This window comes from Glycine max, chromosome 6, assembly GCF_000004515.6.
Source record: "Glycine max cultivar Williams 82 chromosome 6, Glycine_max_v4.0, whole genome shotgun sequence".
Classification (NCBI taxonomy): Eukaryota; Viridiplantae; Streptophyta; class Magnoliopsida; order Fabales; family Fabaceae; genus Glycine; species Glycine max.
In genome coordinates, this window is record NC_038242.2 from 23,515,267 (window position 1) to 23,540,994 (window position 25,728).

Here is a 25,728-nt window from a genome sequence, read left to right on the forward strand (position 1 = left end):
TTAATTTTACAAATGGGTTTATGATCCTAACATGATTGGCTCATGGTACCTAACACATGCAACTAAGAATGCATCATGAATTTTCATGCTTCCTTTTTTTTTTTGTTTTGTAGAGGAAAACACAAGGATCATGTATGAGCAAACATGAAAACAAAAGGTATGCAATTTGTAGAACAAAAAGTATGTTGAACGCATATGCATGATGATGCAATGACTCATGCAAAATGTGAGGCTAGAATATGATAACGGACAAATGCAGGAACAATATGTTCATTATGATGCCATGAAGAGATGCTTATGCGATGCATGATATGAATGCATTTACGGACACGAGAGCCCAGAAAATTATCTCTTCTTACTTGCACATTTGGGGGTGCAGTGCCCCATGTGTGCAGTTTAAGAAGGTGATATGGATTTTCTGGCTTCCCATGACAAAAGACAAGACCAACATACAACGCGTGCGTGACGACATGATGTAGACGCACAAAAGCATAACACAGGGATGCACATAGTACGAAAATATCCACAAATAATTACAAGCAAAGGTGTACATGACATTTAGGACTACATGCATGACAGTATTTAAAAAGGCACGCAGCGTGTTTGCTCCATGCCCCTATTTGGGGACCTATAGGATAATATCTAGGGGTCTCTAATAACTACTCCCAACGATCCATATCTCACATGGCTGTTTTCTAGAGGTATCATCACTCAAGATAATAATATTGCGGCGGTATGGAATACCAGCGACAACACATTATAAAGAGAGAAAGCTCTAGACGAGGTTTCACTATTATCAAGCAAGTCAGAGACCTAGCATGACCATAGATCCACCTCCACTCCTTAGATTTCCATGAACCCGGGTATAGGGCCCTTTTTTTTACTCAAACCCGTGGGTGCTTAGAATGCGGTGTAAAAATGTGGAAAAGACAACATTTATTATTTTTACACAGTTCAAGAAAAAACGCACACACAAAGTTTCATAATTCCACAATTTCCTAAAATAGGCCTAACTCACAAAAACAGTCCCTAGTGGAGTCGCCAACTGTCGCAACCTACCCTTTTGCGGGCGAGCGAGGCGAGGCTCATGGGTGCGTCTCCCAAAGGAGAAAAATGCGCGGAGTCGTCACCAACGTTTATTTGTGGAAAACATCGGAAAAACCGAAGGAAACCGGTCATGAAGAATATTCCAGATTCGGGAGTTGTATTTACGTTTGAGGAAGGTATTAGCACCTCTCACGTTTATCCCAAAGGATAACAGCCTTAAATTAGAATTTGTGTGAAATTATGTATTTAAAATTTTATTTCTTTTTTATTTTTGAGGTCGATAAAAGCGGGGCTCTTGCTCCTACGTACCCTCTATCGACGAGGAAATCAGACCTACATAGTTCTTTCAAAAGGGTGAATCAAGCGATTCTTTTTACTTGGAAGGTGGTCCTTTTAAGGCGTTGGACCTTAAAATGATCCATTTTTACTTGGTGAGAAAAACTGAGGTATCGAACCTTAAAATCCTTTTTAGTGATTTTTGCGGACGAGCTTGACTTTGTGAGATGATTTTAGCCTTAGTTTTACTTTAGTTATTAGTCAATTCAATTAAGAAAGAGAAATCCCAAAGAGAAACGTCCGATTGATTTTTTTTTTTGGTTTATTTTACTAAAAGATATTTTTTTTTATTATTATATTATTATTTTACCTCTTTTTGGTTTCCAACGTGGTTACGGCATGACCGAATGGTCAGATTTCATTTTAACAGAAATTAACGGATATTACAATTCAAATGATTGGTGGAAATTTATTTTATTTTTTGATTATGCGAGAAAATGAATTAAGTAAATGACTAAAGCACGTCAAAAGGGGGTATGGAAAGTAAATGAAACGAAAATAAAAGTACGCGAAACAAATGGGGACCACCAAGGGTACATAGAATGAATTGAAAAGTTCGATTTCAGGAACTTACCGATTGAAGACCGAAGAACGACGAAGAACGAACGACGAAGAATTGTTGAAAATCTTCGCGAAATCACCCATGGAAACGTTACGGAAGCGTCTCAGCTTGGATTTTCTTCACGGAAACAATTTTTCTCACTAATTTTAAGTGATCCCGAAATACCAGAAGGGCTGAACCCCTTTCTCCTTCACTCCTCCCCCTATTTATAGGAAAATAGGGGAGGAGCTTGCCACCCAGCTCGCCCAGGTGAGCCAGGTTGCTTCCTCCAGAAGCAACCGCCTTCTGGAGGAACATCCTGGGAGGCCCAAGTGGGCCTGGTTGCTATTTGCACCCCTTTTTTTACTAAATACACCCCCTTGCTTTTTTTGGTGATTCATTTTCCGTAACGTTATGAAACTTTATGAATTTCGTAACGATACTTGTTTTCTTTCCGTAAGGCTACAGAACCTTACGGGTCACGTAATTACTCTTTTTTTGGCTTTCGGAATGTTACGGAACCTCGCGGATTGTGTAACAATGCTTCCTTTTGATCTCCAGCATGTTACGGAACTTCACGTATTGTGCAACAAAGGGTGCCAACTACCTCGGCGCGGTCAAACAAAGGTTGCATGCCATCAAACAATGGTCCCCGGACGAAATTAGGGCATGACACATACAAAGCTTTGACAAACTTGTACACACGTTGAGGTTTCTCTTTATCTTCAAATCCTAGTAGTTGCTTCGCATACACCTTTTCATTTATGAATCCATTCAGAAAGGCACTTTTAACATCCATTTGGTATAGTTGGATGTCTTTGTGTGCATCATTAGCTAAGAGTATTTTGATGCCTTCAAGTCTTACTGTTGGTGCAAAGGTTTCTTCATAGTGAATTCCTAATTGTTGATTGTATCTTTGAACAACAAGTCTATCCTTGTTTTGACCACTTCTCCTTCTTGATTGAGTTTGTTTTTGAACACCCATTTAGTTCTAATCATTGACAAATTCTTAGGAGGAGGAACAAGATTCTAGACTTTGTTCTTGGTGAATTGACTCAATTCTTCCTTCATGGCTATCACCCAAGAGTCTTCACTCAGTGCTTCATCAATGTTTTTAGGCTCAATGGTTGAGAAAAGATCCATCGTTCCTCTTTCTCTGTTCAAAGAGGCTATTGTTTCTACTCCAAAAGATGTTTATCTAATGATTAGGTTTGGAGGATGTAAGGAGACAATCTCCAATCTTTGGGCATATTAGATTCTATTTTCTGTTCTGAGCTTTGCCTTTTTAAACTCTACCTTTATGAGCCTTTCCTTTCTAAGCTTTTCTGGGCTACCTTTAAAGGATCTCATTCATTTTTCTTTGGGTCTTCTAAGCAAGGTGTTGTGTTCTAAGTATGATTGCTAATCTTTGTTCTTTCTAGTTCTTCTAAATCTGCAATCCTTCTCTTTTCAAGTGTATTGTCATCTTCATCAAATATAAGATGCATACTTTCTTCTACAACTTGAGTTCTCAAATTGTAGATTATGCATGCTTTAGAAGATAGAGAATAACCATGAAAAATTGTTTTGTCTAATTTTTCATCAAACTTCCCAATGTTTTCTTTGTTGGTTAAAATATAAAATGTACAACCAAAAATGTGGAAGTAAGATACACTTGGTTTTCCTCCTTTCCCAAGTTCATAAAGAGTCTTGCTCAAAACCTTTCTGATAAAAACTCTATTCAGAATGTAGCAGACTATACTAACAACTTCTTCCCAAAAATAGTTTTGTATGCTATACTCACTAATCAGTGTTCTAGCCATCTCTTGTAAGGATTTATTTTTCCTTTCCACATCACCATTGTTTTGAGTTTTTCTTGGACAAGAAAAATTGTAGAAGATACCATTTACATTGAAGAAGTTTTTAAAGAAAAGCATTGAAGTTGCAGTTGACCAAAAATTGGAGAAGAAACGGCATAGACATAAGGAGCTGGAAAAGTAGAAAATGAAGGTGTTGGAGGAAAAGGCAACAAAAATGCATGCAGTGCAAAAACATGAAGTTGCTCCCATGCAATTTTTGATGGTAGAGCCTAGCAACCAAGCTTGCCAAGACTAACAATCATTTTGAGTATGAATTGTTCAAGCTTGGGTAACCTACGTGCAATTCCTGTTCTTAGGGACCTCATTTAGAACCATAAATCAGAGGTTATGTTCTTATTAGAAACACCAGTACATGCGAATAAAGTGGAGGAAATAAAAAGGATACTTGGGTTTAATAATTGCATTGCAGTTGATAGAAAAGGGTATGAGTGAGGGTCTTGCTTTGTTTTGGAATAATAAGGTCAACTGTCAAATTATGAATTATTCTATGAATTTTATCAATGTAATGGTTGTTGATGATAATAATAATAATTGAATATTTACTAGTTTGTATGGGTTTCCTGAAAGCCATTGAAGGAAAGATTCTTGGAATATGCTAAGAAATCTTTCTTCTCTATCATCTCTGTGTCGGTGTGTTATTGGCAATTTTAATGACATTCTTTCCCCATATGATAAATGTGGAAGAATGAATAATTTGTCTTGGCTAATCAATGGATTTAGGAGAGTTGTGTTAGATTGTAATATGGTAGACATTCCTATGCAAGGGCGGACCTAGATTAGGATGAGAGGGGGGACCAACCACAAAAAATAAAAATCATTTAGCAATTATATTTCATCAACTTTTATACAAAATATTTATAATTTGAAGTTTCAATATGTTAAGTATTTACATTAAAAATTTATCAAAACACGAACATCTTTCTTATATGTCATAAAAATAAAAATAAAATTAATGATTGAGTTTATACTAATTTTCAAAAATTTTCTTTTCAATGTATACAATAAATAGTCAATACATATTTAATCTTTCATCTTATTACAAAGTGAAGTATTTGTTACTAAAACATTAAATATCATCTTTGGAAATTCCTTTCTTTCATATGATGTTGATGTCTTTCAGCTTTTGCATCTTGTCAATATCATAGGCTCGCAGCTTATCACTATAACGACTGCTATTGTATGTTTCCATAATTTGAAAATTATAACAATTTTCAATCAATCTAATAACACTTATTCATATGAGATATGGAAAACAATAACTTTTTCAATTGCAAGAAATAGAGTTTAAAAATTAGATATCAACAAAGAAAACAAATAATTATATAATAAGTAAAATTTGATGAAATATAATATGTAGGTAAATTTTGTTTAAAAGAAGTTAAGAGATAAAAAATTAATTGTATAATAAAAACTTAATAAAATATAATATTCAATTTCAAATCATATTTTTTACTAATAAAAATTAGATTTTTTTATCATAATAAATAAATAATAATCTATTATTTTTTTATTTGGAAAAAAATAGGGAGGCCTTGGCCCCCCTCCCAATAACATAGGTTTGGCTCTGTTCCTATGGTGGGTTATCCTTTCACTTGGTCGAGTAGCAAGGGTATTGTTAATGGTGTGGAAGAGAGACTCGATCGTGCCATGGTCACCAGTGTTTGGTTTGAATATTATCCTAATGTAGAATTGAGAAATTCAATATCATCTATATTAGATCGTAGTCTCATTATTCTGGCTACCCAAGAAGCATTGAACCATTACCATATGAGGAGGAGATTTATATTAAAAAATGCTTGGTTGTTGGAGGAAGATGTTGAGGAGATGGTAAAAGGTAGTTGGAACAATTCTAGTAAGGTTGATTTTAGCGGTAAAATTTGAACTTGCTAGGAGAAATTGGAGGATTGGGGGTGGCGCATTAGAATGAGATCTTAAGAAGATATTAAAATAAGCAAACAAAAATTGGAGGATATGAGGGAGCTACTAAGGTGGAAAAGGTTTAAAAAAGAGAAGGAAGAACTCACAAAACTATTACATCAGGAAGAGGCATTTTGGAAACAAAGATCCAAGGTGCACTAGCTTAAGGAAGGAGATATGAATACAAAATTCTTTCACTCATCTACAACTTCTAGAAAAAAAAAATAGATTAAATATCAAGAGGATGAAGAAGGGAGAAGAGTGGAAGACCAGGAGGGAATTTGCAATCTAACTTTGGATTATTTTGCAAGTCTATTTGCATCTGTAGGAGGCCATTATGCTATATTAGAGACAAAATTACTAGCAGAGTTTCAAATGATGACAATTACGGGCTTGCGAGACTGTTTTCATGTGAAGAAATTAAGGAGTCAATTTTACAAATGCTATTAGATAAATCACCTAGCCCAAATGGATTTAATCTTGGATTCCATCATTTCTACAACATTTATGGAGATGTGTTTATGGCTGGATGCAAATGGCTCAAAGATGATGTTTTTTCCTTATTGTTAATGATACCACCATTTCTCTAATTCTAAAGGTTGATCATCCACAAGGTTGAAATATTACATACCTATCTCATTATGTAATGTGGCCTATAAAATTTTGTCGAAAGTGTTGTCTACTAGACAAAATAAGGTCTTGGAAAATTGTGTATCTGAAGAAAAATCATTTTTTGTTCTTGGTGGATCTACTATTGATAATGCTTTGGTAGCTTATGAAAATTTTCATTTTATGAATTGCATAAGAAAACAAAAGAAAGGAGATGTAGCATTGAAAATTGATATTAGCAGAGCATATGCTAGAATTGACTAGGGTTATTTGCATAAGATACTCATTAAACTTGGCTTTCATACAAACTTTGTTAAATGGATAATGCTTTGTGTTTCTTTAGTGAATTTCTATGTTAATGTAAATGATGAAGTAATTAGGCCTATTACTCCATAAAGGGGCATGCGTTAGGGGGATTCTCTCTCCCTCTACCTTTTAATATTGTTTGCTAAAGGATTATTTATGCTAATAAAAGATGCAAAAAAGAAAGGTGATGTGCATGAGGTTAAACTTTGTATGGATGCTCCTATTGTTTCCCACTTATTGCTTATAGATGATAGCTTTTTCTTTTTTAGAGCTGATGAGAGAGAAGTTGTGGTTAGAAGATTTTTGGATGACTATGTTGCAACATCTGGGAAATATATCAATCTACAGAAATCTGAAGTCACTATTAGTAGGAATGTTGATCAAGGTTTAAAGAATGATGTGATATAATTTATGGGGTGATTAAAGGAAATGGTAGAAGGAAATATCTAGGCTTCCCTTCTTCTGTGCGAAGGAGCAAAAAAGGCTATTTTTAACTTCATCAAGGATAAGGTGTGGAAAAAAATGAATTCTTGGAGTGGGAGGACCCTATCAATGGCAGGAAGGGAGATAGTGGTGAAATATCTTCTTCAAGCTATTCATAATTATTGCATGAACATTTTCCTTATACCTATAACTCTTGATGATGAGATCCAATGGATGATGAACTCATATTGGTGGGGGTTGAGTAGTAGACTAATAGGGAATCAAAAGGAATGAATTGGCTAGTTTTGGACAAATTATGTGTCTCAAAGGAGCTTGGGGCTTAGACTTTCGAAATATCTATGCTTTCAACTTGGTCATGCTAGGAAAATAAAGGTGGAGATTTATATCAAAACCGAATGCTTTGCCAACAAGAGTATTCAAAGCCTAATACTTCCATAAAGGGGATTTTATGGGTGCTGACTTAGGTAATAACCCATCATATTCTTGGCAAAGCATATTGTTTTCCAAAACAGTGCTGAGGAAGATGCGAGATGGTAGTTAGGAAATGTGTTTGTGGAGAACCTTGGTTGAAGCACAAGGGTCATCTAGTGATTCGAACACCACCTATAAATGACTTGGAGAATTTGAAAGTGAGAGTTTTGATGTATAAAGAGGCTTTGTGTTGGAACTACACACTCCACGAGCAAATTTTGAAAGTGGAGGATGTTAAGGCTATTAGGTCTAGAAGATCCCATGATCACTAGACGACCTATCCTTACCTTAGATTTTGATGATTACAAAGGTATAAATTATTGATAGATAATGAGTTCTTGTTTAAGTGAAGAAGACCTTATACGTAACAAGCTTCTAGGTCCATATAATTTATCTTGCAAGCTCTTATAAGTAAGTGTCCACCCACAAGTGGAAAACTATGCTTAACTACTTTTATTCACCCAGTGTCCAGTGCATTGTTAAAGAACTCGTGTCCATTATTTGTGAAAACTAGTGTTATTACACTAAGTTTCTTTTGACTATGAACTTTTCTTAAGAGCTACCCTTAGATTTATCAGTTTTGAGCTTTAATTCTCTTAATGTGTGTGATTTGACACTTTCTGTAGCATTATTCTATTCTTGTTTTTATATACATATCCTTGGATGAATTCTGAATTTTCCTAAAAAGATGAGACACTAGTAGGCTTTCTTGAGACTTGTGATTTTCTTTTGATGCATTTTCCCTTAGTTGACCATTTTTGAGCTAGTATGATTAATTCCTTTGATCCCTTGCATTGTGATTATGTGAAAATGTAAGGAAAAAAAGGGGAAATGAATGTATTTTGCAGGTTGTGTTAGTAAGTAAATCCCAACTCCTTATCTTAAGAGAAATAAAAAATAAAAAATAAAAAAGGGATTGACAAATAAAAAGAATGAAGAAAAGAAAATTTTGAGATAAAGCTTGCAAATAGAAAGAAAATAGAGCAATCCCCTAAAGTAAATAAGAAAGATAAGGAAAAAGGGATAAAAATTTAAATTAAAAGGAATGTGCAAAAATAGGAAAAAGTTCCCCCTACTATTAAGTATTTTTATATGATTGAGTGTAACCCTTTGATTAGCCTATTTCTTTTAGTACATACCTTACAGTACATTCCTAGCCCCATTACAACCCATTATGTCTCACTTATTTTGAATTTTTAGAATTTATTTGAGTTGAGTTGATTGATATACAAAGTTGCAAATGTGTTATTGAATTGTGATTATAAGTGTAATTCTTCCTTTGCCATAAACACTGAGAGATAGTGAGTAGAGTGAGCTTAAAGCTCTTTGAAGACTGTTTGCATATTAATTACAAGTGTAATGGACTCCTAAGTTAATCTCTAATACCCTTGTATGCGAGTGTACTTGTGAATAAAAGGGGGAACTTTGACTTAAAAGACTTTGTTAAATTAGGAATTAGAATAATTGTGTGATGACAAGCAACACTCAAGTGCGGGGAGGTTGATTAATCATAAGTTGAGTGATATTTTGTCTGAGTTTTCATGCTATTTTCGGGTATTTTCTAGGCATAACTCACCTTTGAACATTAGTTTTCACCTTGCAGAAGTAGAATCACTCAACCAAGTGGAAAAGTTGGAAAATGCACAATTTCATGAAGATCTGATGCTATTTTCACTTGATAGTGGTCGTGCTACATTGACCAAGGTCGTGGTAAGCTTCAATAAGGTCGTGGTCAACTTCATGAGGAGGGTCATGACCAAATTACAACGTCCCAAGGCCTCAACGTATAACTATCAACAACAGTCATGGTAAATATCACCATGGTCGTGGTAAGTTCATAAGGGTCGTGACAAATTGACAATGTCTCAAGCCTTTAGTGCCTTCAACTTTCGACATTGGTCATGGTAAAAATTACCATGACCGTGGTCACCTCAAATGGACTGTGGTACGTCTAGAACATCTCAGGCTCCAACGTCATGACTCGGACCACAACCATGAATTTGACCACAGGTGTAGTGCACCTAATTAAGGAAACTATCTTTAGGAGGCTATAAATAAGATTCTAGAGTTTGTAATTATTCATCTTTGAAACTCATTGGCTATCTTATGTTTTTGAGAGCTTTGAGAGTGTTTTGAGCATTTTTGAGGCGTGGACAACAATGTGAAAATGGATCGTGATCATCGTTCCTTCCATACTAATATGTCTATGCTAATTTCTTCTAGGCTTTCTAGCTTTGCTTTCACCATTGTCATACCCTAATTTCCTCCGGGGACCATTGTTTGGTGGCATGCAACCTTCGCTTGACCGCCTCGAGGTACTTAACCCACATCGTTAGGTAATTCGTAAAGTTTCACAACATTTCGGAAGTAAAAAAGAAACAGTAATCCGTAAAGTTTCGCAGCATTTTGGAAAGAAAATGGATGTCGTTACGGAATCCATAAAGTTTCGTGAGATTTCGGAAAGAAAATAGCCAAAAACACAAAAATGGGGGTGAACTTATCAAGATAGAGGTGTAAATAGCAATTCGAGTCTAGGCCTTCCGGAACATTTTGGAAGTTGGGTTGCTTAAGGAGGAAGCAACTGGGCGGCAAGCTCCTACACGTTTTTGAAAAATGGTTTCCGGGGCTTCCGTAATGCTTCCGTAAAATTTCTGAAAACCTTGGGTAAGCATATTTCACTTAACATTGATGAAAGGGAAGAGAAAAAAAAGATGAAAATCAAATCCGAAACACTTTCGTAAGGCTTCCGTAACTTTTCCGTAAAATACGCAAAGGGGGTGAACTTAGTAATTCAGGTGCGCTTAGAAATCTTCTTCATTAAGTCTCTGGGCGGCAAACACCTCTCTTTTTCCCTATAAATAGGGGAGGGGAGCTGTTTCAAAAAATACTCATCACCCCTTAGCTATGCATTTCGGCTATTTTGGGCAAAAAAACACGTTTTCGTGAAGAAAAAATCGAGTCGAAGTGCTTCCGTAACGCTTCTATAAGCAATTCTGAGGAAATTCTTCATCGTTCTTCACCGTTCTTCATTGTTCTTCGGTCTTCAATCGGTAAGTTCCCGAAATCGAATCTTTCAATTCATTCTATGCACCCTTAGTGGTCCCTACTTGTTTTGTGTACTTTCACTTTAATTTCGCTTACTTTCAGTTTTCTTTTCTTCTGTTTTTTAACGTGCTTTAATCGTTTATTTAAGCCATTTTCTCATCTAATAAATGATAAAATAAATTTCAACCGATCATTTACGTTGTAATCTCGTTTAATCACTGTTAAAAAAAAATCTAACCGATCATTCATGTTGTAATCTCGGTTAAACCAAAAAAGGCAAAATAATAATAAAATAATCAAAATATCTTTGAATAAAATAATCAAAAAAATCAATCGGACATTTTTCTTTGGAAGTTTACTTGGATCAATTGACTAATAACCAAAGTGAAACTAAGGCTAAAATCAACTCACAAATCAAGCTTTGTCCGCAAAAAATCACTAAAAACCGTTTTAAGGTCCAATGCCTTAAACAATCCTCTTTGCTTTTATCGGTTAACATGGACCGCTCAAAAGCATAAAATCAACATGTAACTTTACCGCTTTTGCGAGAACTACGTAGGTCTGATTTCCTCTTCGATGGAGGATACGTAGGAGAAAAAGCCCCGTTTTTGTCGACCTCGTGAGATGGTTAGAGGTCCAACGCCTTAGCTTTCTCACCAAGTAAAATGGATCATTTTAAGGTCCAACGCCTTAAATGACCCCCTTCCAAGTAAAAAGAATCACTTAATTCGCCCTTTTTGAAAGAACTATGTATGTCTGATTTCCTTATCACAATTGAGGAATACGTAGGAGCAAGGGAAACACCCTTGTCGACCACAAAAAGATAAAAAATACAAAAAGGCATAAAAAGACATAAAAAGGTAAAAAAGGGAAAATAAAAAAATTTGAAGACATCTTTACACACTCGATTAAAGGTTGTCGTCCTTTGTGATGGACGTGTGGGGTGCTAATACCTTCCCCATGCGTAAATACAACTCCCAAACCTTTCACACTTAAAGTTCGTAGACCACACCTTTCCGATTTTTCTAACGTTTTCCTCGAATAAACGTTGATGGCGACTCCGCGCATCTTCCTCCCATGGAAGACGCACCCATGAGCCCTTGTGTCGCCCTCCCGCCAAAGGGTAGGTTGGGACAGTTGGCGACTCCACTAGGGACTATTTTTAGAGAGTTAGGCCTTCTAATCTTGTGCAATATCATGACTTCCTTTTTTTGGTTTCCTTTTATTTCTCTTACCTTCTTATATGTAAGTCTTTGATGCTTGTAGTGTGTTTTTAAAATGTATGCATAAGATAGATATTTATTCATTTGATGCACACAAACACCAACACTATTTGCACACACGGTGAGTTGAAAAGGGGCCCTATACCCGGGTCCATGGGAACATAAGGAGTGGAGGTGAATCTGTGGTCATGCTAGGTCTCCGACTTGCTTGATAACAGTGAACCCTCATCTAGAGTTTTTCTCTTTGATAACATATTGTTGCTGGTAGTCCCTACTGCCGTAATATGTTTTTTTGAAGGGGATGATACCTCTAGAAACCATCAAGAGAGATAGAACCACCTTGGGAATTATCACTAAAAGCCTTTTAGTTCCACCCATTTAGGTCCCTAAAATAGGGGCATGAAGCAAACACGATGCGTGCCTTTTAAACACTGCCATGCATATAACCTAAATGTCATGTATGCCTTTGCTGTATGATTATTTGTGGATATTGCCATACTGTGTACATCCCCGTGTTACGCTTTTGCGCGCCTGCATTATGTCGTCATGCATGCATTGTATGTTGGTCTCGTCTTTTGTCACAGGAAGCCGAAATGTCCATATCACCTTCTTAACTGCACACATGGGGCACTGCGCCCCCGAATGCGCAAGTAAGAAGAGATAATTTTTTGGGCTCTCGTGTCCGTAAATGCATTCGTATCATGCATCGCATAAGCATCTCTTCATGGCATCATAATGAACATATTGTTCCTGCATTTGTCCGTTATCATATTCCAGCATCACATTTTGCATGAGTCATTGCATCATCATGCATAGGCGTTCAACATACTTTTTGTTCTACAAACTGCATACCTTTTGTTTTCATGTTTGCTCATGCATGGTCCTTGCGTTTTCCTCTACGGAACAAAAACAAAAAAAGGGAAGCATGAAAGTTCACACTGCATTCTTAGTTGCATGTGTTAGGTACCATGAGCCAACCATGTTGGGATCATAAACCCATTTCACTTTAAAAAACAAAATGATTTAACATGGTACCTAATGCGTGGTTAACTAAGAAAAGATGTTTCTTCGGGCATCTCAATCTCATAATTATATTTTCCATTCATAGCATGCGTATTCCCGAGTCTTTCATCCCTCTGAAATGTTGTTGAAGTATGTGCAATCAGAATTGCCATTCCTTGGATTATAGGGTTGAACCAAGCTCATGCTTTTACAAAAAGGTTCATCAAGTCAAGTTGAAATATGGAAGTAACCATCTTGCAAAAATTGGGGCAAAAGATAGATCGAGTTACATCACTTCTTCGTCTACTGCCAAACACATTTAGGATTGTTGATGTCCTTGTTACTTCCAGTTTCACCTTGACAAAGATGTCATGGACCATGTTGAAAATCTAAATTGATTCAACCCCATGTCCTGCATAAAAATTCGCAATATTGTGCATCATTCGCATACATCCATGCTTTTCCATTGGTTGCATTGCTCGTTGCATTCTTTCCTTGAAAAAAAAAGAATTTAATCATTGTTATCAAAAAGAAAAGAACACGTATTACGGTGCCCTTACCGAACCCGTGCTAGAGCTAGAGTAATGGGTGAAGTAGAGGAGGTGCAAGAGCAGATGAAGACCGACATCGAGGCCATGAAAGAGCAAATGGCCACAATGATGGAGGCCATGATGAGCATGAAGAAGATAATGGAAGCCAATGCAGTTGCAGTTGCCGCTACCGGGGCTGTGGCTAAGGTGAACCCGATGCCCCCATCTGATCTCAACCAAATGAATCATCCAACCTTAGATATGGTGGGAATAGATTTGGGAAGTACGGACAACCCCATGATGTGAAAATTCAAAATGAGCACACCTTCCCGCCATATGGCTTGCCTCCCAACTATACGCCACCCAATGTGGCATACACTCCCAATGAGAATGTCAATAACTCCTCTCCTATACCCATTGAGAGCCAACAACCCCAAACTGATCATGCACATGTCTCTTAAACCGTGGGGGAGACACATGAAATTCCCCACCACAATCTAGCCGACTTCGAGCCTTGCCTCGGATATGCCACTAAAGGGCAAGCAGTTGGTGGTATACCCCTGCAAAACACTTTGGAGGGCCCTCAGTATCACCCACAACTACACCTCTTGCATTCCACAACAAGTAAAAACCCTCATGCTATGGCAGAAATGGGAAAGTTGGATCATCTAGAGGAAAGGCTCAAGGCCATTGAAGGAGGTGAAGATTATGCCTTTGCTAACCTAGAAGAGTTGTTCCTAGTACCCAATATCATCACCCCTCCCAAGTTCAATGTGCTGGACTTTGACAAGTACAAGGGGACTACTTCCCCCAAGAACCATCTAAAGATGTATTGTCAGAAGATGGGGGCATACACAAAAGATGAGGAATTGCTGATACATTCCTTCCAAGAAAGTCTTACTGGGGTAGCTGTTACCTGGTACACTAACTTAGAACCTTCCCAAGTCCATTCTTGGAAGGACCTAATGGTTGCCTTCGTTAGGCAGTGCCAGTATAATGGCTTCGGATAGGATGCAACTATAGAACATGTGCAAAAAGGGGGCATGGATCTTTCAAAGAATACGCCCAAAGGTGGAGGGATCTGGCAGCCCAAGTGTTTCCCTCAATGACGAAGAAAGAAATAATAACAATGATAGTAGACATATTACTAGTGTTCTATTATGGAAAATGGTGGGTTACACACCTTCAAGCTTTGCGGATTTGGTCTTCGCTGGCGAAATAATCGAAGTGGGTCTAAAAAGAGGCAAATCTGATCATCATGCTTTGATAAATGCAAAAAAACTGGGGCAAATGAAGAGGGTGAGAATGAGGGAGAAACCCATGTTGTGACTGCTATTCCTATACAACCAAGTTTCCCACCAACCCAACAATGTCATTACTCAGCCAATAACAAACCTTCTCCTTACCCACCACCCAGTTATCCACAAAGGTCATCTCTAAATCAACCACAAAGCCTGTCTACCTCACTTCCAATGACAAACACCACCTTTAGCACAAACCAAAACACCAACCAAGAAATAAATTTTGCAGCGAAAAAGCCTGTAGAATTCACCCCAATTCTGGTGTCCTATGCTGACTTGCTCCCATATCTACTTGATAATTCAATGGTAGCCATAACCCCAGCCAAGGTTCATCAACCTCCATTTCTCCGAGAATACGACTCAAACGCAATGTGTGCTTGTCATGGAGAAGCCCCGGGGCGTTCAATTGAGCATTTTAGGGCCCTGAAGCGTAAGGTGCAAGGTCTAATTGATGCGAGCTAGCTGAAATTTGAGGAGAATCGTGTGTAAATCCTGACATTGACAAGAGATGCCACGCATGGGGCAATTTTGAAAGCTGTTGTTAAATGTCTCTAATGACTCATCAGGATTTTCAAGTTTAAACCATTATTGTAAACCACAGTTACAATGCTAAATAAAATGGATAAATTTGATATCTTTGTCCCACATCCTCTCACAAACGCATCTTTGCTTATTCAACTTTCACCGAAATGTGGTTGCAAGCCATTGGTCTATTTACTCAAGCGATCTGCGCTCCTGAGTTTGGACTTCCAAGACCATTCAATCAGAAATTACTCGTGCTACACATTTGGTGAGGGTGTCGTAAAATGACAAGTAAAGCAAAAATAAGTTTCAAAATAAAAAAAAAAAGCATTTGATTGACTGTGTTTTCAAGTAAAAATATAGACCTTCATGTGACCTCATTTTATCATTCTGGAAAGTTTATCTTTTTTAGAGAGAAGTGAGTTATCAAGAATAGGAGTCATTTGACTTAATCCATAAACTAAAAAAAATCCTTCAACTATTTCTCGTCCTAGAAAAATTCTTTTTGCAAGATTCAACCGCTTCTTTCATTCTCCCTTGCTACAAGGTCATGACGAAAGATAACAATTGGTACCTCAAAGCCCTACACTGGGGCAATGAGGGGCACCGTGCATGAGCCTCAAGCAAACCTAGGGGCAGATCAAAAGTTCTCACCTGTCGATGTTTTTAAACAAAAAAAAGGGGGGACAAACCCTACATTTCAATGAATTGATTAAACATCAAAAAGCTCCATTGTCGTCACTCTAAAATGGTCAAGTGACTAAATCAAACAGAACATACACTCTGAGGGAGTTCCCGGAGAGATTTGCAAAAGATAGGATAAGGTTGCATGAATTATCACCTCTTTCAAAAGGACAGTCAATCTGTGTTTTCCAAAAAAGTTAAATCAAAATCAAAATCACAAAATAGGGAAAGAATGTCATGAACATTGTACAACTTTCTGTTGCCTTGCATTGTTTCATATGAAGTCCACATTTACCAAATTTCAAAGGTTGCATACATCTGCATCCCTAAAAATCATGTTAATTGCGTAGATTTCCTAAAAATCCCATCTTTTGGAATTTGGGATGACTGACCCTCTCAATGAGTCAATCTCTTGCTTTCTCAAAAGGGTGGACCCTTGGGTACTAGTACCCTCACCTTCCGAGGACTACACGTCCTCACCTTCAGAGGGCTACACGCCCTCAGCTTCAGAAGACTACACGTCCTCACCTTTAGAGGACTACACGTCCTCACCTTTAGAGGGCTACACGCCTTCACCTTCAGAGGACTACACGTCCTCACCTTTAGAGGGTTGCACGTCCTCGCCTTCAGAGGGCTGCACACCCTCTCCTTTAGTGGGCTGCACGCCCTTCCTTTCAGAGGGCTAGACGCTCTCGCCTTCAAAGGGTGACACGTCCCCAACTTTAGAGGACTACGTGTCCTCACTTTCAGTGGGCTCCACATCCTCACCTTAAGAGAATTTAAGGTCCTCTTCCGTAAATGCTTAACCGAGACTTGCGCTCCGGGTTACGGGGGCCAGTAGTTTCCTTTTATCAGTTCAGTTCCTGGGCCACCCCCTGATCCTGGAGGAGGGCCAACTGTGCGAGCACAACTAGAGGAGGAGGCTATTGTACAGCCACTATGCATACTGGGGCAAGATTTCACCTGTGTCGTTACAAAGAGACGAGTGCGGATCATGTGCACCAACATGACCACTCTTACACAGATATAGATGACGTTGCCACTTAGCAACATTCTGCCTAGCAACCACAATGTCGATCTCCCCCTACGGAAGTATCAGTTGGTCTATGTCATCGTGACATAGGTAAGTATGCACATTGCTCAACTGATTTCTGATGCCATCCACTATTTGCAGGGGTCGTGCCCAAGAGACACCCAGTGGACCCGGAGAAGTCCAACAGGGCCCTGGGGTTTCCAGCTCGGGTTACGGGCCTCTGTCAGTCCTACAGGGTGCCCGTCCCCCCCAGCAAGGTCATGCCATCGTGACATAGGTAAGTATGCACTTCTCTCAACTAATTTTTGATGTCATCTATTATTTGCAGGGATTGCGCCTGCAAGACACCCAATGGACCCGGAGAAGTCCAACAGGGTCTTGGGGTTTCTAGCTCTGATTATGGGCCTTTGTCAGTTCTACGAAGCGCGTGTTGCCCCTAACAAGGTCATTAGGCCCCCAATTAACCGGGCTTTCATCAAGAAGTACTACGCCCCAAGGCAGGCGTAGGGCGAGACACCACAGCAGCCTGGGGATGGCTGACAGCGGGCAACAGGCACACCACCACCACCTCTAGAGTTCACCTCAGCTCATCCACAAAAAGGTTAGAGCGTTGCCTACGACACATGACCGACCAATAGACGACCAAGTCCAAAGCCAAAGGTAAGCAAAGTACTAGGTCCGTGGCCGACAAGTCATCACGCGTCCAGCTCAAGACGTTAAAGAAGCGCTACTAGGAGGCAACCTAGTACCTTTTAAATTTCTGCTTGTTATTTGATCACCTTTTGTTTCTCAAGTCATAGTAGGACACACATAGTTGCTCATGATCCTAGGAATTTAAATAAAACAAGCACAAGCTTGGAAGATAGTCATACCTCACAAAATATATGTATGTGTGTTTAGGTAGCGAAAATACCTTGGATATGCATGTATATAGCAAAAATACTTCACAAAAAAAAAAAAAAAAATATATATATATATATATATATATATATATATATGTCTGTATATGTATATGTATGTTTAGGTAGCATGATACCTTGGATACGCATGTATATAGCAAAAATACCTCACAAAAATATACACATGTTTAGGTAGCAAAATACCTAAAAAAAAAAACAAAAAAAAACAACAAAAACAAATTCCCAAGAACACAAAATATATCTTTTGGCTGAAAAGCCAGCATGCTTTTGAAAAGAATTAACTTCCAGCTTCTCTTTGAAAGAGATTCACTGATCATGACCAATTTTTGAAAAAAATGTGTATGCATCTGAAGGGTGATTGCTGTGAAAATTTTCCCGAACGCCCAAAATAGACTTGGATGAATGCATGAATTGATAAAAGAACATGTTTTGGAAACACTGGGTTGACTTAAATAGGAAAAATGAATCCTGAACCCTAGTATCACGTGACCATAAAAACTTGGTGCTTGAGTGTCCACATGGGTGCATGCATGACCAGTTTTGCATAAAATTTCCTAATCATCATTGTTGCATGTGTGTCATGGAAATAATGTGGGACATCCCCTTTATCCTTGAACCACTGGCCAGACCAACACCCTGACATATATCATGTCCATCTGTTCTACAAGCCTTGAGCCAAAGTCCCAACTCACCATAAACCTTGCCCTCAAAAGAAAACAAAAAGGAGAAAATTCCCGATCAAAAGAATCGGCAAAAAGCAAAAAGAGAAAATTCCCAATCATGAAAAAATGGGAGAAAACCAAAAGGAAAGAGAATTCCCGATTAAGGATCGGAAGAAAACAGAAGAAATATGCAGAAAAGGTCTTTGGACCAGACAATATCTAAACAACACAAAATTGTCACCAAGTAAACAAGAAAAGAAGGGAAACCACGACCTGAAGTGGTCCTCTCCCTTTGATTGCCAACCAAAATTCTGTGCGTCAGTGACTTGTTCACCTCACACTAAACAAAAACAAAAAAGGAAAAGGCCAAGAACACTCAAAGCCAAATTTCCCACAAAAAAAAACCATTTCCAAGAAAAAGTCTTATTGATCCATGATCACGCATGTAATCTTTGATTTGATAGGAAATGATTTGCAAAACCAAGTCATGACATATCTATGGTTCAGAATTAGGATGAAACACTTACCTATGTGAGATTGATACATTTTGAGTGATTTTCTTCTATTTTTGTTGGACCAAGTGTTTCCTCTAAATGGTCGTTTAGAAACGAAATGCTAACATCCAAAATCTCATTTATGGTTATGAGAAAATTTCATCAGCATACTCTCCTTCCCCAATAGACGCATTGTTTTTCATAAAAAAAAAAAAAAAATCATATGTTGCTCTGATCAGTTGAAGGTTTTGTTTCTTTACTAAAGCATGTTCGCATTTTAGTGAAAAAACACCGAGACTATTTTAGTCTCATAGTTATCAAGAACTACGTAGGTCTGAGTTCCTCATCACAAATTAAGGATACGTAGGAGCAAAAGCCCTGCTTTTGTCGACTACCCCACCTTTGTTACCGTGACCCAAGAGTCCGATGGCATGCGGAGACACCTGACGGTAACCCGCAAACTTTCTTTTGCTATCTCTAAGACTCAACGCATGATAACATGCAGAGACTAACATCATCTTCTGCACCTTTTGTCAATCGCGACCAACAAGCCCATTGACACGCGGAGATTTACGTCATCTTCCGCGCAGACAACCTCTGTCAAGCACTAACCCGTGAAGTTAGGGGGCATGTGGAAATACCCAAGGGGTTATCCGTATAAACATTCTTTTGCTATCTCTAAGACTCAACGCATGATAGCATGCAGAGACTAACATCGTCTTCTGCACCCATTGTCAATCGCGGCCAACAAGCCCATTGACACGCGGAGATTTACGTCATCTTCCGTGCAGACAACCTCTATCAGTACTAACCCGTGAAGTTAGGGGGCAGGCAGAAATACCCAAGTGGTTATCCGTATAAACATTCTTTTGCTATCCATCAGACCCATAGCACGATAGCATGCAGAGACTAACATCGTCTTCTGCACCTTTTGTCGTCCTGACCCGTGAAGTCAGGTGACATGCGGGGGAACCTTATGGTCCTACACCTTTTGTCAACCAGGGGCAAACGTACCCGTTGACGTGCAGAGACTAACATCGTCTCCTGCACCTTTGTCATCCAGAGGCAGCGGGCCCGATGACATGCGAGGGAATCTTATGGTCCTGCACCTTTTTTCAACCAGAGGCAAGCGAGCCCGTTGACACGCAGAGACAAATTATGGTCATCTGCACCTTTGTCATCCAAAGGCGACGGGCTCGATGACATGCGGGGAACCATTTGCTCCCGCACTTTTTTCACATTTTGTCATCCAAAGGCGGTGGGCCCAATGACATGCGGGGGAACCATTTGGTCCCGCATCTTTTTTTTCACTATCCAGAGACAATCAAGTCCGGAGCCCCATGAATTGATTGCCCAGCGCTGTTCATGCATCCTTCACCATCAAGTCCGAAGCCCCATGAATTGATTGCCTAGCGCTGTTCATGCATCTTCCACCATCAAGTCCGGAGCCCCATGAATTGATTGCCTAGCGTTGTTCATGCATCCTCTATCATTGAGTCTGGAGCCCCATGAATTGATTTCCTAGCGCTGTTCATGCATCCTCTATCATTGAGTCTGAAGCCCCATGAATTGATCGCCTAGAGCTGTTCATGCATCCTCCACCATCAAGTACGGAGCCCCACGAATTGATTGCCTAGAGTTGTTCATGCATCCTCCACCATCAAGTACGGAGCCCCACGAATTGATTGCCTAGCACTGTTCGTGCATCCTCCACCATCAAGTCCGGAGCCCCATGAATTGATTGCCTAGCGTTGTTCGTGCATCCTCTACCATCAAGTCCGGAGCCCCATGAATTGATTGCCTAGCACTGTTCATGCATCCTCCACCATTGAGTTTGGAGCCCCATGAATTGATTGCCTAGCATTGTTCATGCATCCTCCAACATTGAGTCCGGAGCCTCATGAATTGATTGCCTAACGTTGTTCATGCATCCTCCATCATCAAGTCCGGAGCCCCATGAATTGATTGCCTAGCACTGTTCATTCATCCTCCACCATTGAGTCCGGAGCCCCATGAATTGATTGCTTAGCGCTGTTCGTGCATCCTCCATCATCAAGTCCGAAGCCCCACGAATTGATTGCCTAGCGTTGTTCATGCATCCTCCACCATCAGGTCCGGAGCCCCATGAATTGATTGCCTAGCATTGTTCATGCATCCTCCATCATTGAGTCTGGAGCCCCATGAATTGATTGCCTAGCACTGTTCATGCATTGATGTGAACCTGACTAGGAGCAGATCGTTTGATACAGGCTACGGGGATTTGGATGATGCCACTTCCAGTGAAGGAAGATAAGTCAGGGTAGACGCCACAAGGATTACCTTGATAAGTCTGAGATTGGTTCAACAAGGAACCCAAAGAGAAAAGTCTTCTTTATTGAAAACAAAACCAATACTTATAGTGTATCTGAATAAAAGATAAAAATAGATATGGGCCAAAATTACAATAAATAAAAATTATAACTAAAAAACATATTTAACTTGGGCTTTCAAATTAGTTTGGGCCTTCAACAACAATTAATAGTCTTGGTAGTAACTCTGCCTCTGGGCCTTCATCCTTCTCCACTCAGGGGCTTTGTCCTTCTCCACTTGGGCCTTCGTCCTTCTCCACTTGGGCCTTTAGCCTGTATTTGACAAGTTTCATGATTCTCATCATGCATCCTCCACCATCAAGTCCGGAGCCCCACGAATTGATTGCCTAGTGATGTTTGATGAGCCATCATTTTCTTCTATTTTCTAAACCCTTTTTGCACCATTTTAATTATTGATTGGTCTTAATTGTCAATTAATTAGGCAGTTTTATTATTTGGGCTCATTTAGCTAATTTGATGTTTTTAATCTAATATCAGGAATTAATGAAACATTGGGCTTAATCCGGATTTTGGTTGTGGACTTGAAGAGGGCAAATAAAGCAGGTGACGGTCGGGCGATGGTGCAAAATAATTCTCCACATCCACAAATCACGTATAAACCCACCATCCCCTGTTGCCCACCTCCAACTGAGCTCACGTACTCTCACGTAGCCCTTATCCTCGTTCCTCTCAACGCCGGGTCCCCATCAATCCTCCCAAGCTTCCACAACATCCAAGTAATTCCACATCCAATCATCATGAACTAACAAAACCAAGCAAAACAGGGCAAAGGCAGAAAACTCTGCCCAAAACACAACTCAAAATCACAGCTTTTCACATACAAATACCCCAGTAACATTTCCTTCGTTCCAATTCGTTAACCGTTGGATCGACTCGAAAATTTTACTGGAAGTCTCTATTACATAAGTCTACATTTTGACTGTTGGGATCTGCAAGAAAATGTCCAGAACCCCATATGTACTACCCTTTTCACAACCAGCCATACACAAGCATTTTTCTGCACTTATACAAAATTCTGCTGCACATTTCAACAGCAAAATTCTGCATAAAGTGAAGATTTCGAAAACCACTCTTTCCCTCATCCAATTTTGCCCAAATTGAATCCTACAAGTCCTAAATCATGTACCAATCATGTCTAAACCAAGGGCAAGCTTCAGACCAAGGCAACACAAAATCTAGGTATCCAAAACCCCTCAATTTAATGGATTTTCAAGGTTTGAGAAGTGAAATTGAGAATGAGGTAAATTTGGAGCAAACTCTCACCTCACACAAGTCTATAACATCAATTTAAACTTGCTCAAACTGGATTTACACCTAAAATTCCACCGAATCAAAATTTGACTCTCAACACCCAATTTTACCCTAGAAATGGCTCTTTGTTCACTTTGGTCATTTGTTTTTCTCTCTTGCACAGCCCAAACTTTCTCATAAGTCCTAAATGACATTTCAAGCTAGGATTAACTCACTTTAACCTCCAAATGCCACTAAATCCAGATTTGGCCTTCCAACTCTCAAAACTCACTCTTTTTCCACTCATAATACCACATTCTCACTTTCTAACCCTAGGTTAACTCTACCCTTCATCTCTAACAGTTTTCCATAAGCAATTTCAGCACATAAACATCACAAGCATCATCATAAAAACCCTAAAACAGAGTGGGTATGTCTAACTCATCCAAACATGGCAATTTCAACAAGCTTTCAACAAATGTCTTCACAAATAATTATCATGAAGCAGAAACCTAGCAAAACTACCCATCATATCTCCCAAAACCCAATACCCATGAAAATCAAGTGAGAAAGAAGTCTACCCAAACCTGAAATTTCGAGGTCCCACACGTAGAGATGTGCTTCACGACTCCGAAAATGCCTTCCTTTCGCGATTTGGAGCAGAAATGATGACCAAAGGTTGGAGCTTTGTTGGAGCTTCAATGGTGGAGGAAGAAGAAGAGAATGGCAACGTGAGAGAGAGAGGAAAAGGCTTCTGAAATTTTGGGGCTGAGTGAGGAGAGAGAATACAACTTTTTAGTTTAAAAGAAAGGCTTTTTCTCTTTTCTATTATTTTATTTTAAGTTATGCCACATGTCTCCATTTGAGTGGAGCAAAAGGCCCACTTTTCTCTTGATGTGACTCATGCTCAGCCACATGAAGAGAAAAATCTGACCTTTTGAAAATGCCAAAGGCCTGCCTCGGTTTGCATGCCGTTTCTCTGGTTCCAGTCCCTCGCGTTTCTCTGCACTCGTCGGGGCCAATTTTCGAAAGTAGGCAATATATATATCAAAACGCTCAGAATAAAACCCCGAGCGTGGTTCAGAGGTTGGTTTTGTAAAATTTTAAGTCGCACGCAAAACGATGATTTTTAGACTGATTAATTAAGAATTTACCTATAACCTTCCAGTTATGGATTTCTCTTCCTTAATTAGCCTAACCTGCGTATCTTGCCCCCACTATTCCTACTTCTACTAGGAACATATATGCATATACACTGAATAATACTTATATATATATATATATATATATATATATATATATATATATATATATATATATATATATATATAATCATTCAAAATACACCGTTTACAAAAATTCCGGGTAGAAATTTCCAGGATGTCACAGATGCTAGTAGCAATAAAGAGAAATCTCATTATAAGGCTTAGGAAAAATCTAACAAACTCAACCCCTATGAAGAAGGTGATCTTTTAATGGTGAGAAGGCTCCTTGGGAGTCAATCTTGTGACCTAACCCAAACCCAAAGAGAGAACATCTTTCACACAAGATGCAAGGTTTTTTTAAAAAAAATTGTTCTCTCATTGTGGATAGTGGGTGTTGCTGCAATTTTTGTAGCACATGGTTGGTATCCAGGTTGAGTCTCACTATCATTTCCCACCCAAAGTCTTACAAGCTTCAATGGCTCAATGAGCAAGGGGAAATGATAGTCAATCAACAAGTAAAGATACCCTTTTCTATAGGAGACTACTGTGATGAAGTTTTATGTGATATAATCCCTATGGAAGCAGGGCACATTTTGTTGGGTAGACTATGGCAATTTGACAAGAAATCAATCCACAATGATCTCACCAATGAAATAACCCTCACTCATGGAAGCAAAAAGTTCAAACTTGTTCCCTTGATGCCTTCACAAGTGGCTGGGGATGAAGTACAAATAAAACTCAAATGGGATGAAGAAAGGAATAGAAAAAGAAAAGAAGAACAACCTTTAATGGTTAAGGAGAACTGTAAGGAGGTAAGTGATGCAAGCTCCATTGGAGCTTGTAGGCCTAGGATCTTCTTCATCAATGGATTCCTTTGCTTCTTGGAAGATGAATGGCAGCGGAATGAAGAAAGGAAGAGAGAGAGAGGAGACGCCACTTCAAGGAGAAGATGAGTTTAGAAGAAGCTCACCACCATAGGAGGCCATGGATAAGAGCTTGGAGGAAGAAGGAGATGAATGAAGGGAGAGGAAGAGAAGAGCACGAAATTTTGTGCTCTAAATGAGCTTTGAAATCTGAATTTTAATATTCAAATGATCAAAGTTGAAAAAATGCACACACATGACCTCTATTTATAGCCTAAGTGTCACACAAAATTGGAGGGAAATTCAAATTTCACTTGAATTTGAAATTGAATTTGTGGAGCCAAACTTTGGAGCCAAAATTTCACTAATTATGATTAGTGAATTTTAGTTATGGTTCAGCCCACTAATCCAAGATCAATTCCAAGATTCTCCACTAAGTGTGCTTAGGTGTCATGAGGCATGAAAAGCATGAAGAACATGCACAAAGTGTGACTATATGATGTGACAATGGGGTGTAGTAAGCAAATGCTCACCTCCCCCTCTAAAATTTAATTGGATTGGGCTTCTACCAATTCAATTAAATTTATTTCCAACCACACACATCAAATATCCACTTAGTGCATGTGAAATTACAAAACTACCCCTAATACAAAAACTAGTCTAGGTGCCCTAAAATACAAGGGCTGAAAAATCCTATATTTCTAGGGTACCCTACCTACATTATGGAGCCCTAAATACAAGGCCCAAAAATAATGAAACCTTAATCTAATATTTACAAAGATAAGCGGGCTCGTACTTAGCCCATGGGCCCGAAATTACCCTAAGGCTCATAAGAACCCTAGGGTCTTCTCTTGCATCTCTGGCCCAATCTACTTGGAGTTTTTGTATCCAATGCTCTTGCAGGGTAGGATTGTATCAGTAAGTGTCTCCTCCAAGAGGTTACCTAAGAAGGCAAGTCATTTTGCAACAAAGACAAACTTAAAGAAACTTCCCTTCTTAGACAACCTCCACATCTTCTCCTTTGTAAAAGGACAATTGTTAGCACTGCCACACCTCTTGGGCTTGAGGTTATTCCTCAAGTAAAGGTGTTTTTGGATGAGGGTTTGGTTTGTAAG